This window comes from Heteronotia binoei, chromosome 13 (assembly GCF_032191835.1).
Source record: "Heteronotia binoei isolate CCM8104 ecotype False Entrance Well chromosome 13, APGP_CSIRO_Hbin_v1, whole genome shotgun sequence".
Taxonomy (NCBI): domain Eukaryota; kingdom Metazoa; phylum Chordata; class Lepidosauria; order Squamata; family Gekkonidae; genus Heteronotia; species Heteronotia binoei.
Window position 1 is genome coordinate 61,130,483 of NC_083235.1, and position 17,977 is coordinate 61,148,459.

Sequence of the window (17,977 nt, forward strand, 5' to 3'; positions counted from 1 at the left end):
AACAGGAACGCAGCTCCGGCTGGCTTGGCATCGGAGTGTGGCCTAGTTTGCAAATGAGTTCCTGCTGGACTTTTTCTACAAAAGCCCTGTGTGAAACAATGATGAAGTTGGGGGTGTGGCCTAATATCCAAATGAGTTCCTGCTGGGCTTTTTCTACAAAAAACCCCTGCACATAATGAAATCTTTAAAGTAACACTGTAAGAAACTAGTGCAGTAACTAGCATTTTGCAGACTACACAGTGGCAGGGGGAAACCTGGGAGATATCATGAGCCTTGGAAATAGATATTGTGCAAGTCTGGGAGCCCCACAAAATTCTGACCTACAGATCAGAGTGGGCAACCCTGTGGCAAATGAAGTTCACTGTTGGTCAGTGTAACATGATGCTCAGTGGGACAAATAATCCCAATTTCAAGTATAGGCTAATGGGATCTGAACTTGCTGAGACTGACAGGGGGAAAGATCTTGGGGTCGTAGTAGATGGCTCAGTGGAAGTGTCAACCCAGTGGTGAAAAAGGCCAACTCTGTGTTGGAGATTATTAGGGAAGGGATTGAGAATAAAACGGCCTATATTGTAATGCCCCTATATAGATCTGTGGTGCAGCCTCATTTGAAATACTTTGTACAGTTCTGGTCACCATGTCTCAAAACGGACATTGCAGAGCTGGAAAGAAGTACACAGGAGAGCACCCAAAATGATTAGGGGGTTGGAGCACCTTCCCTATGAGGAAACGCTGAACAGTCTGGGGCTTTTCAGTTTAGATAGGTGACTAAGGGGGGACATGAATCATGATAGAGGTTTGTGAAATTATGCACAGGGTAAATAGCATTGAGAAAGAGAAATTTTTTGCCCTCTCCCAAAATACTAGAACTCAAGGACATCCGATGAAGCTGATGGGCAGTAGATTCAGGACAGACAAAAGGGAATCCTACTTTACACAGAGAGTGATTAAAATGTGGAATTGGCTGCCAGAGGATGTCATGAGGGCCATAGGAATAAATTGCTTTAAATATGGATTGGATAGATTCATGGAGGAGAAGTCTTTCAAGGTTTTTAAAGGAACTGCAGTCCTTAGGGTTTATAGAATCTTTCGGGATCAAGTGCCGTGTTCTACTGGAGAAAGTTTTCCTTCCAGATGTTTCGTTCTCAGCTGCGGAGAACTGCAGACCCTTTGAACAGCTACCCAGCACTCCCCAAAATCCAGAATATTTTCAGGATATTTGGGACTCGGTTATTTTAGATAGCTGAAAAAATACTGAGATCTGTATCCAGCTGAAAGGATAGCTGGAAAATACCCAGAAGGTATTTTTTTTGGCTTTTTTTTTCAGTTTGGATATAACCGAATGCACACTCCTAAAATCAGTCATGTTAGATGTGCTAAATTTGGGTTATTAAACATGGGCTTATACATGGTTCAGGCTCATATTTGTACATTTGTCTTTCCTAACAGTATTTAATATTTACATTTTCTAGGGGGAGAGATCAGTTTCAGTATTCTTTGAAAACCCATAGCACTGCTTTCATATGTGCCTGCTTATGTGCAATGAGTTTCTGCTTACCTGTATTTGGTTGGATTTCATTGGTTGGATTTCTTGTTTCATTGGTTGGATTTCTATTCCACCCTCCCCACAAGTGGGCTTAGGACAGATCACAACGTACAAATACTAACAAAAGATTAATCAGCTTTAAAAACTCTAAAAACAACCATTCCGGATCACCTGATAAACAAAATGGCATTCCAAAAACCTGTGGTGTCCTGGGCCTGTTTCCATCAGAGTGAATGTGGAACCTGCTTGATATGGGTTCTCAGAATGGTAAATTCGCTGCCATCAAGATCAAGGGCGGCTTGAGCAGGAGGGGCTGAATCGGTTGGACATCAGCTGCCTTAACTAAAGGCCTGGTGGAATGAACGCCTGGTGGAACAGGACTTTCTGGCTTGCAGTCTCTGTCCTGACCCCAATTCTGTGCAGAGCATGGGATACTGACACCAGTAAGGAAAGGAAAGGTCCCCTGTGGAAGCACCAGTCATTTCCGACTCTGGGGTGATGTTGCTTTCACAACGTTTTCACGGCGGACTTTTTACGGGGTGGTTTGCCATTGCCTTCCCCAGTCTTTTACACTTTCCCCCCAGCAAGCTAGGTACTCATTTTACCGACCTCGGAAGGATGGAAGACCGAGTCAACCTTGGGCCGACTACCTGAATCCAGCTTCCGCTGGAATCAAACTCAGGTCGTGAACAGAGAGTTCAGACCACAGTACTGCAGTACTGCTGCTTTACCACTCTGCGCCACGGGGCCGCTACACCAGTAAGACCTATCTGAAAAGGAAAAAAACCAAATGTCTAGGGTTCAGCACGAAGCACCTGTTGAATTACCCAACGGTGCTGCATTTGTATTCCTCTGCAGTGATACCTGGGTGCTTGAGAACTTGGCTCCCTAGAATCAAGGTGAGAAGGAGCTTGTTTGCTTCAGTTGATCCACCCTTGTAAAACAAGCACAGACCTTTGTTAGAATGGACATGATGTTCGTGAGAATGGGTCATTATTATTTGCAGTGTCTAGAACGTGACAGCATAGATCTGGCCTTACTCTTTGAGCTTCTGCCACCACGATTCCTGGTGCCCACTTGCTTGTTTAGCTTTTGGGCTAAAGTCAAAATGTCTTGAACAGGAAATGAAATTACGAAACGCGGAGTTCAGGGTTGTTCCTTAACACAGTTGATTGGGCGGTGGAAGCTGAGCTGGTCACAGGCAGATGTATCACAACTAATACAGCTATATATATTTATTTTCTTATGTTTCTGGGTTCGGGAATTCCTCCTTGTGGGTATGTAGGAAGTATGTCCTCCCCTTTCTTTGGAAACTAAAACCAAACAGCATCTTGGTCCTGCAGCAAACATTTGATCTTCATTTTCCACAATCTCTTGGTTCAGAAGGTGCTTCATACAAGCTCAGTGTAGGCTTTTGCCTTTTGCATCAATTAGGAGCATCCATTCAGTTTCCTCCACTGTAGGACAGCTGGCTTGGAACTTTCCAACATCTGGTGATTAGCTGTTCGGTGGCAGCCATTTTGCATTGGCACCATTACTCTCTTTCCAAATCCTTACAGGCTCAACAAGGTTAGGGGCCCTTATAAATGCTGACTTTTCACTCTCTAATCCATATAAATTTGCCTTGTGTTTGCCTGGTAGAACCAGTTGGATCAGATGTCTTCTACAAATTGCCATTTTATGTGACTTATGAATCAGTTAATCCTATGTGTTCCTTGCAACCCTTGTCTAGTATTTGGTGGGGACTAGCACACTCGCTTTTGAGCTGCTTGGGTTTGTGTATTTTGGTTGGGGCGGGCGTCGGGAGTTGAATGCTGCCTGGACTGGATGAAGGGAAACCAGCCCCATATCTAATAATAATAATAATAAATTTATACCCCACCCTCCTCGCCGCGGCAGGCTCAGGGCAGCTTACAGGACATGGCAAAAGCCATATTAAAACAATAAAACAAGATTATACAGTTCAGTAAAATTAACAATTAAGTATTTAAATCTAAAAACAGTCTAAAAATATAATCTAATAGTGCTACTATCTCAGTTATATTAATGATGGTGTGATGTTTATTCCAAGCTCCATCTTAGAAGGCTAGCCGGAAGAGGCCGGTTTTGCACGCCCTACGGAATTGGCCAAGATCTACACAAAGTTGCTTTACTGTTTAATTATCTTTCTGTGTAACTAGTACTGAGAGCTGCTCTCTAGCTAGCATGTAACGCTGCATGTCTCTTGGGAAAGAAGGTTGTCTGTCTAAGTGGACTCTGCATTGACTCAGTGAGCTCCAGCTGGCAAAACGACCAACAGCCATGGACAGTACTTATTTATGCCATGCTCCAGGGGGAATAAATGTGGTGGCTCTATTCTCTACCAAAGCTGCATGGCATTACCCACACTGGATGTGGATGTACCATTCTTACATGACATTATGGTGCTGGCTGCTGAACTGCTGGAGTTTCTTCTTTTGGCCACTCTGAAACTGTGGGAAATCTCCTTTTCCCCAAACATAACTTATGAGGATGGTATGTCAAGATTTAATAACTAAGCCCTTGGGTCAGTATGTGAACAGTACTCTGATATGAACGGATGAACATATGAAACTGCCTTATACTGAATCAGACCCTCGGACCATCAAAGTCAGTATTGTCTACTCAGACTGGCAGCGGCTCTCCAGGGTCTCAAGCGGAGGTTTTCCACACCTATTTACCTGAACCCTTTTTAGTTGGGGATTGAACCTGGGACCTTCTGCTTCCCAAGCAGATGCTCTACCACTGAGCCACCGTCCCTCCCCTTGTAGGCCTGATATGTAGGCCCTAGTGCTGAATTCCAACTGGAATAAAAACTGGATAATAAATCTCCTTCTCCCCTCCAGTAGAATTTCTGTGGGCAGGATTGTTCAGCTACCAAGCTGGGTTGCAGTGATGTAATATTTTTAAATGGAAGGTAAATGAAACGCATAGTTTTATTCTGGTGCCCTAGAATATTTTATAGGAAATTGTTATGTGTACTTTACCCAGTATCTTTTTGAAACAAACTCTCTTCTCCTATGCTGCTCTTTATGGCTGTGTGGTTGGCAGAGTCACTAAAAATGGCTAGTGAGTAAGTACCCTGGCTTGCTGTGTGAAGTGGTAACTAGGGGTAGTTACTTGCCAGGCAAGCATTTGGCCTGTGGCTTAAAATGATAGATGTCCTAGCTAGTAGATCCTGCTCCCAACGAAGCAGGCAGTGATCCTAAAGGGTCTGTTCAGACATTGCAAGGAAGTGAAACTCTTTTTAAGGATGGGCTTGCTTTTCTGTAGACTCTTGGAAGAGTCTTGCCTGTCCTGTGCAGTGTTGTCAGTGGTTTGCTCCAAAGGAGCTTTGTTTGAGAGGAAGTTTGAGTGGCTGCCTGACCACAGTTCCTGTGGTGAAGGCTAGAAAAATGTCCTGTTGGCCTAGATTGTCCAGGAAACCCTCTTATCGTGGCTTGCAGCTTCAGTCTGTGGCTGTAATGGTGATGTAAGTGTAATTGACTTGGCTCCTTGGAGTCTTATCCTGTTGAGGCACTGTGGTCAGGGTGAAACAAGAATTGGGAAGGGTATCCGTTGGGGAAAAGGGTTACCATTCTTGTGTTAAACTGACAATTTTAGGAGTTTGTCTACCCCTTGTACCATGCATCAGCAGACTGACCAAGTGTAATTGACAAGAACACTGATACTCAGCCTTCATTTGCTGCATTCAGTAGCTACTTGAAGAAATCCCTTAGCACCTGTCACATCAACCATCACCAGTGGTCTGACCTAGCCTCAGATCGCAAAGCATGGAGGCACACCATCCACCAGGCTGTCTCTTCCTTTGAGAACGCACGCATAGCTGGTCTTGAGGACAAAAGGAGATTGAGGAAGAATCGCACTGCTACAGGACCAACCCTAAATCAGACTTTTCCCTGCAGCCGCTGTGGCCGGACCTGCCTGTCCCACATTGGTCTTGTCAGCCACCAGCGAGCCTGCAGCAAACGTGGACTATTGCACCCTTCTTAAATCTTCGTTCGCGAAGCCAAGCCGAGAGAGAGAGAGAGAGAGAGGATATTTGGCATTCAAAAGTCCTCTCCCTTAGGGCACTAAGGCACCACCTCAACCCCCTTCCCTCCCCATTTTGCCCAGGCCTGGCTAGGAGAGAAGATAATGAAAATATGCACTCGTAAGTCTTACCACCTTCCAAACTATCTTGCCTGCATGTGTGTTTCTTCATCCTTTCTCATCCTGCAAAGTGTTTTTTTCTGACCTGCCCATATGAGCTTCGGCTGCAGGAAACCTTTTTGCATGCTGTGGTTGTCCTTTTCTTCACCACCTGTTAACAATGATGGATTCTTACGTTTAATTTCTGATCTCCTAAGCTCACTGTGAGGTGACTTACTGCCCTTTGTTGCTTGATGGATGTTCCTTCTTGGCTATATAGCAGAACCTAAAATTTACAGTGTCCTAAAGGCGACTACAAAACTTAAAGTAACGCAGGTCATAATAAATCTTCCATCTTGTTATACGGTAGCTCCAGGAAGCAGCATTCATCATAAAAAGAAGATGAATGTTACCTTATGGTAGGATTAGCGTGTCCTAAAAGAATGTGAGAAACTGGATAAAGCTTTTTAATGTCATGGGAAGCTCTTGCAAGTAGTAAGTGATTCTCAAGGCCTGAATCCATGCTGCATGGCTGCCACCCAGAGGCTGGCTTAAATATCTCCTCATTGCAGCTGAACAGCAGTTCTCCACAAAGACTGGGTGATATTTCTCTTCCATGGCACACCTTTATATTTTGCAGTTTCCGGTTGCATGGTAAAAACCTCCCGTTCTCTATCTTAGTACACAAACAGTTTTGCCACGTGGCAAGAGCCATCATGTTGGAGTGCTGTTAGAGTGCCCACTTCATGGCAGCTACTGCTTGTCTGGTGGCTCTAGAGTTCACATCGGTTGGGAGTTGATGTCTTGCTCTCTACTGCAAGCTGCTGTGGCCGGCATCGTAGGTTGTAGCCCTACATCAACAGACAAACCAAGTGTCATTGGCAAGGACATTGATTCTTACCCTGCAGTGTCTAGTTAGTTGAATTACATATTCACAGCTATGTCAGGGAGTGGAATCCAATCCTTGCTTTTTTGGTAGAACAAAGAAAGGGACGTCCTTGTTTATGCAGGAAGGGAATGCTAAAGAAAAATACATTGGATATGAAGAAAAAGCATTTGGGGGTGGGGTGGGCCTGCATTTAAACTTTCCTTGGAAATGAATGGTTTAGTGTAGGGGATGGTCAGGAAAGAGCCAGATGGATTATAGACCTGCTGCCCCAATTTGATTATTTTAGAAAGTTACAGGCAGTGGTGGTATGACCTGGCCTCACCTTTATCCTTGGAAACTGCAAGAGGTTGGAACCTAAACCTGGTGAGGTCAGAGGGCTAAGATGAATATGAATAGTTCTGATGCCACCCCAGGGTTGGATACTGATCTGAACCTATTGCATCTTGAGCCAGTTTACTTAGGGCATGTGGGAGGAGGTGCCAGTGAGTCAAGAAATGCCTAATTTATGTAAGAGTGAGTTGAGAGTGGTTCAGCATTCCCTAGTGGTTTGTGTTAATGGCTTGAAGGAAGCCTGGTAGGCACTAATCCAAGCCAGAAGGAGGATGAGAGGGGAAGAGGTGCATCCAAAGAGGCTTATCCATAAGGATAAAGGAAGCTGCACTCCTTTGGTTAAATAAGTAACTCTAAGCAGTGGAGGTGATATAGCCTGAAACAGGGAGGAAATGGGGGGAAAAGAGCAAATGTTACTAATTGCTGGTGGATTATAGAATTCTGGATTATAATGGGACTTTCTTAGGATGGGAATCTACCTTCATTGCAAGCAGGAGGCATAAGCAAGGGACTCTCACTTAGCTTTCTAGCCATTTAAAATGCATAAGACTACTCAGCCTCACAAGATGCACTCATATATCAAAATATGAGTCATTTTTTTTTTGAACCAGAATGTGATGCTTTTAGTATTATGTAGATGACTGGAGAAGGCAATAGCTAACAACCCCCTAAAAGTCTGCCAAGAAAACCCCATGGGTTGGTAACGACCCAGTGCTTGCACAGGAGATTACCTTTACCTTTAATTTTATTATTATACCACCCTGCTTACCCTTACAATGATCTTGTTAGATAGGTTAGGCCAAGAGGAAGTGACTGGTTTAGGATCATCCGTAGAGCTTCATGGCAGAGGTGGGTTTTGAATCGCGGTCTTTCCAGTTCTGATGTTATACAATAATCACTAAACCACACAGGCCATTCTTGATAGCTGATTCCTGCTCACATCAGGAAAGGTTGTTTTGCTTAGTAAGTAGGTAGGACGCTAGAAAAGAAGCACCAAATCAGCAAGCTTTGTGTGGAAACCTGACTAATGTGATTGTTAAAAACCTGAAATATAAGATGACTGGCTTTTGATGAAGTTATAAGAGCTACTATAGAAGTTGTATCTGATCAGCATCACCTCTTTAAATTAAATGGGCAGAATGAAGGATAAAAGATAACTTTCCAGAAAGCTCCCTAGAAACTTCCAAGTGGGCCAGCCGTGTTGGTCTGAAGCAGTTGAACAAAGCAGGAGTCAAGTTGTACCTTTAAGACCAACCAAGTTTTATTCAGAACGTAAGCACACTTCATCAGACGAGGGGATCCGGTATAGAGCACATGAAAGCTTAACATTCTGAATAAAACTTGGTTGGTCTTAAAGGCGTGACTTGACTCCTGCTTTGTTCTTCCAAGAAACTGCCATGGCTGTACTGAAGGAGCAAGAAAATCCATTATAGTTTATGCGAATGTACACACTTTGCAGAGCATAAAGTTGGAATAAAGAAGATCTGTATTCATGGTGGGGGTTAATGCTGGGGCATCCTCTCTGAAAATAGTTTATTCATTTATGCAACTTGATACAAGCTTGAATTTGTTGGCAAGAATCTTTAAGCAGAAGGTTCTGGTGCACTGTTTGGGATTCACAGGATAAAAGCTGAATTGTGCAATGCTTGGGGCTGCTGTTTTCTGTGCCTGAATTATGGGCTTTTGTATTTCTGAGCTCATGTTCACTTGAATTAAAATGTTAGACTTGCGTGAAATATATAAAAATGTGTGTATATAGGGAGATGTGTATGTTTGGCATGATGAACACAATGCCCAGTTACTGAGTTGTGTACCTGTGTGGTTACAATTTTTGCAGTTTATTAGAGCTCTGGGTAAGGTCTGACATGGAGACTGTAGGGGAAAGGAATTTGTTAAAAGACTGGAAGGAATTTCCTAATTAGGTTGCATTATTCCCCTAGAAGCCCTGTCGTCATACTCAAATAGAGGCAGCCCCGGTTCAGAAAGAACTAGCTTGCCTGATATTCAGCAGTCTTAGTAGATTTTTCTCTTGGCTCTGTCACTGCCTGTATGCATGCATGTCCCCTGCCTTCTTGCTGTGCTGCATAGCGGGCAGGCAGTGGTTAATTCTTGAGCTCCGTTCAGTGGCAAGTGGGCGGTTCCAAAGCTGTCATCCTCCATGGAAGCCAGCACAGGCAGGGAAGCTCAGCAAAGTAGAATGAGCGGAGGCCAAGACACGGCCCATTTCCCTTGACAGGGCTGGGCTCCCCAGCACATGGGCTACTAGCGCACTGATGGTGTGTCACAGGGCTCGCTTTGACAGCGGGCAGGAGGAGTGGGGCGGCAGCCTGTGGTAAGCCCGTGTGTGTGTGTGTATACAGAATGAAAATTGTGATGCTGCTTTACCCAGAAAAATGCTGCTGTTTGGTGTGATGGATTTGTCCATCATGACTGCATTTAGTGCCATGTGTCTCTGTGCCTCGTTCATGTTCAGCACCATGTGTCTTTCCTTGCCGTCAAAGCCATGCTTGGTGCAGTGTGGCTTTCGATTCTCTCCTGGACATGGTGTGCTTTCTGTGCCTGCCTGCTTGTCTGCATTTCCCCAGTGGCACACTTTGGGGATGGAGGGCACCATGTGAGAGCTGCTTTCCTTCGGGCCCATGCTCTTGAAGTGGGAGAGGCTGCTATGAAGGAAGATGGAGTGTTAATGTGGTTTGAAAAACCTCCTGGTTTATTCATTGGAATCACTATTTCTACCAGCTCTCAGCATTTTCCCCATCTTTCAGTTCAGTGTGTCAGAACCAGATTTTACTGGAGTGAATGGAATGCTTGGGGGGGGGGCGGAGTTTTCACTTGAGGGGGATTATAACTTTTTAGTATGTGGGTGTTTAAAGTTCCATAATGAAGGGTCAGATGGTTTGTGCCCAGGATGAATTGGTGCAGGGTGATGATGGTAGAGAAGATCTCCCATCACTATCATCAGCGTGCCCTCCCAGTGTCCTGCCCAAAGAGTTGACACACATCTGGGAGAATCCAGTTTATGGCAGCTCTTGCACCAGAACAGGGGTGGACAAATTTGCTTAATGTAAGAGCCACAAAGAATAAACATCAGATGTTTGAGAGCTGCAGGGCAGGCAGGCAGGAAAGAAGGGAGATTTGGGGGGGAGAGGTGGAAAGAAAGCAACTTTAACGTTAAATGCATTCTCCAAAACACCAGCTGGCTTGGCTTGGAGAAGTTATTTAAAGAGACAGATATATTCTCCAAGCCAGCTGATGGGGCAATGGGGGCTTCAAGAGCCGCACAGTATATGTGAAAGAGCCGCATATGGCTTCCGAGCCACAGTTTGGCCATCCCTGCCCCAGAGTCTCATTCAAAGGAATCTTCTGTGCAGCATGCCAGTGACATGTGTTGAGAACAGAAAGACGTTAAAGCTCAAGGGGCTGAGGAAATTGAGTTCAGAAACAGCAGGTGAATCCTAGGGAAAAGAAGAAATTGAAGGCATTGGCAAAATGGCTTGGAGGGGGGGTCGCTTGCCTGAGAAGGGAGGAAAAATAGAAATACTTGGGAACAGCCAGCTAGTGTCCTGGCAAGAGTATGAGTCTGTTATCAGTATGCCCTTAGAGTGCCTGGACTTGTCCCTTATCCTCAGCTCTGTTGAGATCCTACCCAGAATGCTTCTGGACATTTGGAGAAGCATTAAAGAGACAGGGGAAACACGGTTGCTCCGTGTGTCTGTGAGCAGCCCTTCCTGTCTCTAGGAGTTGAGCAGGACTCTCATGAAAGTTAGCTTGGACTGTCTTTGACAGGGAACTGAGGTGTTGCAAACTTTTCTTCTTTTTGGGCCTAGACCCCAACTCAGAGATAGCTCACTTAGGCTGACTGTTTGCCCCTCAGATGAAGGGAGAAACTTCTGTATAGCAAATATGGTGCTTGGGGGAGCACAGTGGGAGGACTTCCCGGTGGCATTTGGTTTTTTTGGCCACTGTGTGACTGGATGGGCCATTGGCCTGATCCAACATGGCTTCTCTTATGTTCTTATGAAGCTCCCTGGCATCAGCAGGTTGCCTGTTTGGTAATAAAATGTGTGCAGTTCTACAAATGTGTCTTATCTAATGCCTGAAATCAGGTATAGAATCATCTGGGAAGAGAGAGCTGTGTGTATATATTGATACAATGATGAATAAGTCTGGATGAGTCGTCACCCCTTGGGAATTGCTGCTTGTATGCCTAAAGAACTGATTAGCGGGTTTCCTTGGACTGCCAGTGTCCAGAGTGCCTTGGGTCACTACACTTGGTCTCTTTGCAGAAGCCCTTGCAGATGCATTTCCTACATCGCAGGGTTGACCTCTTGTCACCTGGGCAAATATTGTCAATTGCTTCATATATTTTGATTCAGCTGCAGGTACCGTGAAATCTAGAATGACCTTGTGTGAATGGCACCCTACCTTTTTATTGCACTGTGGAGGTCATCTCTTGCCCTTCCCTTTCTAATTAAGCCTCAAGGCCTGGCTTCTTCTACTTGGAATCTCTGATGGAGAACACCAGGTTCAAGAAGCAGCACGAAGTCAGCTTGCATGAGACATTGGTAGGGAGAATGTGGGGATTTAGTCACTTTGAGAGACTTCTGGAATGGCTCTGCTCTCCGCTGTTGGACCCTTTAAAAAGAAGCAGCTAGAGGCAGAAGAGTGGGGGACTGAGTGTGTTCCACATTACATGAGTGGTAGAAGTCTAGCATCCCCAGCTAGCCAGAATTTTGCTTGGGAGGGATGATGTGCTTATAGCCCATATAAGCCTGCTTTGAAGTGTTTGTGATATGAATGCAAACTCACACAAGTTGTGTTGTTTTCCTAAGCTCTGCCCTTAAGAAGGAGACTATGCAAATGGCTGGCATTGTTTTTGCAGAGCACTGCATGCTTGTTGACTCCCAGATGTCACGCATTTGAGCTACCTAACCCTTTCCCAAAGTCTGAGCTTTCCTTTCCTCATGCAACCGATTTACTAGCATCTTGCCCTAAGATACTTTTCAGGCAGTACAGCAGTTTTGGGGCTGTTTCCTAGGTGAGCAAGCTGCAAGGCATGGGACATAAGATGCTACAGTCCCTGGACTGGCAAGGAATTACTCCTTTCACAAGGGAAAGATGCTTTGCACATGCCTGGAGGTATTTAAAGGATCAAAGTACACGTTTTTGTATTTTTAAAGAGTTGGGTCTGGATTTCCTGCAGCCATGCAGCCACTATAGGGAATGGCTTATAAAAAAGAAAGGAGAGCCTGTTTGTGCTTGGAAAGCCACCATGTCAAGAGGAAGGGCTTCTGCTTTCTCTCCTAAGTCACTTTCCCCTGGAGGAAATAGCACCGGAAGAAGTTATTTACCCATTTTTGTTGCTTTGCATATAGCATTATGGGCCCATAGAGCAGCAAAAACGGAACCATCACCCCCCCCCCCCCCGCCCGTGGTGTTTTGACATGGAAAAATGGCTTGAGGGGAAGGCAGGAGCGGGCCACACCCCTCCCCTCCCCAGTGACAGCATTCAGAACCCATTTTTAAAACCCATTCTGTGCAGCTGCTGTGTAGCTGTGAGGAACCATGTTGGATCCATGGAATCCAGACCCAACTCCTAAAAATGTGACTGTGTAGTTTGGCCCTTGATTCCTTCTTTTGAATGAATCTTTCCATTGGAAAGGAATTCTGCTTATGCTTGGCTTGGCCAGGTCTTAGATGCCAGCAGTTTTTATTAATAAAAAGCAGCAATCCTATATGGCTTACAGGAGTCGAGGGTCATGGCATTTGCAGGGAGGAAGGGAAGTCTCCAGAAGATCTGGCATTGTGCTCTGTGACGCTTACAGGAGAAATTAGAAGTTCTCGAAATTAACATAATTCTCTGTGGTGGTGGTTTTTGGATGTTTCAAATCCTCGACGGTGTTTCATCTATATCTGATTCGCCAGTTGACCAAGTACCTTCTAAAAAAAAATACAAATGGCTGTCTCTAGGCTTAAACTTTCAGCCATATCGCACACCCGGTTTGCTGAAGCAGAGAGCTGCCGGCTCTTTAAGAGCAGCCTCCTTTGTATGCTGCTACTGCTGCAGTAAGTTTGGCTCTGGGCTCCTGCCCTCGTGTCCAACTGCAAAGCAACAAAAAGGCACTTACTTCCCTTGTTTGGCTTCTCTGTTCATACAGATACACAATGGAGCCTTGTTGTGTCAGGAACTTTGATCTCTCTGAAATAGGCTTGAGGCTGAGGCTTGGCTCCCCACTCCAGCTATGAATCTGGGTTGCCCCTAAAGTCAGTTGTGGTGTGGGGGGCATTGCTCTCTTCTCCTCCTCCAGAAAGATTGAGGAGTGCTGAGGTATAGTGAAGTTTCTTGTCCTATTCCCAGTGCCTGAAATAAATGAGATCTTCTCCCATTGGATCATTGTCCCTTCCATTCTGTCTGCAACCATGGTAGGAGTGGTAGAAGCAATCCTGGTTCTCATTGGGGCCTCTAGGCTCTGTCCTGCCTCTCCCAATTGAAGCCAGCTGAGTTTGCAGAAATCCTGGCAGGGTCAAGCCGAGACATTCCCCCTCCCTGCAGCTGCTAGAATGTGAGGGACATAAGCATTGCTCAGATTCTTCCAGTGGTATTTGGGGAATGTCCATCTCGTGGTGTGGTGGGTTTTTTTGTTTTGTTTGCTTGTTTTTTTGGAGACATGAGAGCCCTCTGGGGCTGTGCTACCATGCAGAGGTAGCTAGTAGAGCCAATATCTGGAGTAGTTCAGCTTTCTCGTAGTCCGTCCTTCTGGGACATGTATGGCAGATAGGGTGCTTAAATTGAATTGTGCCTTTTGTCCTGCTAGAAAGCCCTGGCCAATTATGGTCTTCAAGACAATTCTGTTTTGTATTCATAAAGCAGAAGGTGGGTTGTGATCTGCCTTGTGTGTTCCTTTCCTCTGTGACCTCGTCATCTGGTATGGCAAAGTAGGAAATGGAGAGCACTAGTTACAAAAGGAAATTGATTGGAGCACAATTTTCAATGTAAAAGAATTACAACAAACCATTGTACTGCTGTTTTTAAATCCAGGTTAAAAAGTCACACCTTATTGCTCAGTGACTGTTTCGGAGCCAGTGTCTTCACTTTTAAACCATGGTAACTTCTCCAGTATTTAATGGTTGTAATCTAATTATGTGTTGCCAAACAAAATCTGTAATCTCAGTAGTTTTTCCTACCTATCCCATCCAGAAGGTACACTTTTAGTGTATTTTAAAAAAACCTTTCACTTTTCAGCATTTTCAATTCATCCATCCAGACTCTTTTTCCTTTCAATCTCTCTACCACGCTGTTTCTTCCATGCTGTTCTGATTTTAAGCAAACTTTTCTCACTTTTCTATCTGTGCACTGGAAGAGCTTCATCAGAGCCAGCCAGAGAAATAGTGATCTTGGACTTGGTTCTGAGCAGGTGAGAGATACAGAAGTTGTTACACTAATTGGAGTAGTGACCACAGTTCTGTTAAATTCAGCATTCAAGCCAGTGGAAAGTTATTCCTAAGTCCAAAACGGTCACATTTGATTTCGAAAAAGGTAACTTTACAAAAATGAGGGTAATAGTAGAAAGGAAGCTGAAGGGGAAACACAGGATCTCTACAGGATGCTTGGAAGCTATTTGAAACTATACTACTTGAAGCCCAAATAGAATGCATTCCACTGGTTAGGAAAGGCACTGCCAAGTCTAAAAGTATGCCTGCATGGTTAACAATTAAGTCAAGGAAGCTATTAAAAGTAAAGAGGCTTCTTTTAAAAAGTGTAACGTCTGCCCCAATGAATTGAACAGGAGTGACCACAGGCTCTGGGAAAAGAAATGTAAGAAGATTTTGAGGAGGAAGTTGCTTAAAAGCATCAAGACAAACAAACATTTTTTTCAATATCCAGAACAGGAAACCAGCCAGATAAGCAGTTGGGGTCTTTGGATGACAAAGGAATAAAGGGATTGCTAAAAGAAGATGGGGAGTTGGCAGAGATGCTCAACTAGTTTTTTGCTTCTGTGCTCGCTGTGGAAAGTGTGGGACATGTACCTATACTACCACACCTATTTTCAGGAAGGGAATCTGAAGAACTGGGCCAGATTGAGGTGACCAGAGATGAAGTTCTAGACCTATTGGGGAAATTAAAAACCAGTAAGTCTCCAGGTCCTGATGGCATACACTCAAGAGTTCTTGAGGAAATCAGATGCGCGATAGGTTTGTATGTGTGTGTTAGTAATGAACTAAATTCAGCCCTGAACCAGAAGACTGGAGAGTTGCAAATGTTTTACCAGTTTTTAAAAAGAGAGCCAGGAAATTACGGACCAGTTAGCCTAATGTCTATCCTAGACAAATGAATAGAAATTGAATCAATTATAGAATTGTTACGCACATAGAGGGACAAAGCCTGTTGAGGGAAAATCAACATGGCTTCTGCAAAGGGAAGTCCTGCCTCAGCAGCCTTTTGGAGTTCTTTGAAAAAATGAACAAACATGTGGACATTGGTGACCCAATAGACATTTATATACTTGGACTTTCAAAAGGCTTTTGACGCAAAACATCACCAAAGACTCCTGAGTAAATTTAGCAGTCCTACCTGGTGGAACTCTCTGCCAAGTGACATCCATGCCCTGTGGGACCTGCAGAACACACAAGGCAGAGATGTTCCATCAGGCTTTTGGCTGAGAACAGCAATGGGTACCATCTTATTCGGCACTCCCTTCCCCTCCACCCTCTCTGCTTTTCTCACTTTTTGTGGCGATAGTAATACGTATTGTATGTCTAATTGGCACCATTGTGATATTTTTTAACAATTTTACTTTGGTTTTAAATTATATATTTTGCTGTTAATTACCTTGAGCTCTGTGAATTCAGAGAAGGGCGGTATACAAAATAAATTATAAATAAATAGAGGACAGGTACTCTTCTGAATTAAAAATTGATTACATGATGAAAAGCAAAGAGTAGGAATAAATGGACAGTTCTCACAATGGAGGAAATTAAGCAGTATGCTGCCACAAGGAATCAGTATTGGGACCAGTACTATTTAATTTATTCATAAATGATCTGGAGTTAGGGGTGAGTAGTATAGTGGCCAAGTTTGCATATGACACAGTGATTCAGGATGGTGAAAAAACAAGGCTGACTTGGTGAGTGGGTGACAATGTGGCAAATGAAGTTCAGTGTTAAGTGTAAGGTGACGTGTGGGACAAAAAATCCCAAGTATAGGTTAATGGAGGCTGATTTTGCTGAGAGACTGAGAAGAGAAAAGATCTTGGGGTCATAGTGGATAGCTTTATTATTATTATTATTATTATTATTATTATTATTATTATTATTATTATTATTATTATTATTATTATTATTATTATATTTTATTTGTATCCCGCCCTCCCCGCCTAGGCAGGCTCAGGGCGGCTAACAACATTCAAATAAAACATTATACAATATACATTATACAATATACAATAATTAAAAACGGCATTAAAAATTATACAGTAGTTAAAAACCATTCCAGTTTATATAATTTATAATGAAAGTGTCAATCCAGTGTGCTGCAGCAGTAAAAAAGGCAAACTCTATGTTGAGGGTTATTGGGAAAGGGATCGACAGAGATGGCTGCAGTTAGAGCCGCTTAGTGAAGGTTAACTGTGTAAGAGTGATGTCTGCCATTGCCATTCTCCTGTAATCTTAAGGCAATACACCTTTGGGCTCAGCTCATTGGGGAGGGGGCGGGGAGTGGCAGGATCCGAAGTTGTCCAGAGGGGGGCTTCACATGCAGAGAACAGGATCACATGTTGTTGTGTACAATGCTGAACAGGAGCAGGCTTCCTGTAGTTCACACCCACGTTCAATGATCTTGAATGAATTAAACCATTGCTAGCTCCACTTCTCTTGCAGTCTGCTTTTCAGAAAGAAAAAAAATGCAAAGTATAACCTGGAAACTGTAAACCCTGGTGCAGCAGCATGTAGTAGGTTAGCTGGATTCATTAGGTTTCAGGCCGCCCCTGTACCTTTGTAACAGCTGTGTAGAAAGAAAATTTCTCAGTGGGTGTAAATTCTTCTGCTACTCCAAAATTACAGGGGGGAAGCGTGTGCCCTTTTGCAGTATTTTCCTTGTATGCAACTAATTATAACAGCTGAATTTGAATTTCTGCACGTTTAGGAGTGTTAGAGAAGAAAATACCTTTTGGCTTCTTTTCCTTGCTACCTTAACTTCTGTCACATTGCCCTTCCCCGTGGATTTTGTGGCTTTCCGGTTTTGTAAAATAATGCCTCCTTTTCCATTACTGTGTTAAGCAGAATGTAGTGTGTATAACTGCTATTGTTTTTCAAAGCATCTTTCATTGCCAATGACCTAATGACAGGCATCTGCAACCTCACATGCAAAACTTGTCACGCTCATTCTGTTCTCAGAGGAGGACAAAATGATTTGAGTGGGCTTGATGCCACTGGCTGTTAAAGCTAAAGGGGGGGGGGGGGTCTTGGTTTGCCTGGGAACCCAGTGTAAGCTGGTTTCAGCTTTCTGAAGGGCCTGCTACATGGTAGAATCAGACAAATACCCCCTTCTTGCCCAGCATTCTGTGCCCAACAGCGGCAAGCCAAATGCTTCTGGAAAGCTTGCAAGCTGGGCTTGATGACACGGTCACACCTTATTTTCCTGAAGCAGCCTGAAGTACACTGCTTCTAATTACCCAGGATCATTTTGTTGGCTTGTCATGGCTAACACTACAGATAGGTCTGACTTCCGTTGATTTATCTAATCCCCCTTTTAAAAATACAAACAAACCAAGGACGCTTAGGTGATGTAATGAATTCCATTTAGAAACGTAAGAATTTGAGAGAGTGGAGCATAAGCACTGCAGAGACTGGAGCATAAACAAAATGGGTGTGCCCCAATGACCATAGCCTAAAAAACATTTTTATACATTCTGGTTACAGAAAGTAGCAAGGCCTCTAATTGCCGCTGTTGGATCAGAGTCTCCAGGAGCAGGCCATGGCATTGCAAAACTGTCATTGGCCTCCTCCCTGGTTTTTGGTACATCTGTTTATATGTTTTTATTGAATTAACATATACATGTTTATAA

General features: G+C 43.9%; 1 protein-coding gene across 5 annotated transcripts in view; it reads left to right on the forward strand.

Moving 5' to 3' along the window:
• The window catches only part of CYTH1 (cytohesin 1), a 64,982-nt gene that overhangs the window by 26,443 nt on the left and 20,562 nt on the right, over positions 1-17,977 (forward strand). Inside the window, exon 1 of one of the 5 annotated variants that reach the window (XM_060252229.1) lies at positions 9,077-9,246. The exons of the other annotated variants lie outside the window; for them this stretch is intronic. The gene's annotated coding sequence lies outside the window, so the exon portion shown is untranslated. Of the gene's footprint in view, positions 1-9,076; positions 9,247-17,977 lie in introns of those variants that run through there. 5 annotated transcript variants of the gene reach the window in all.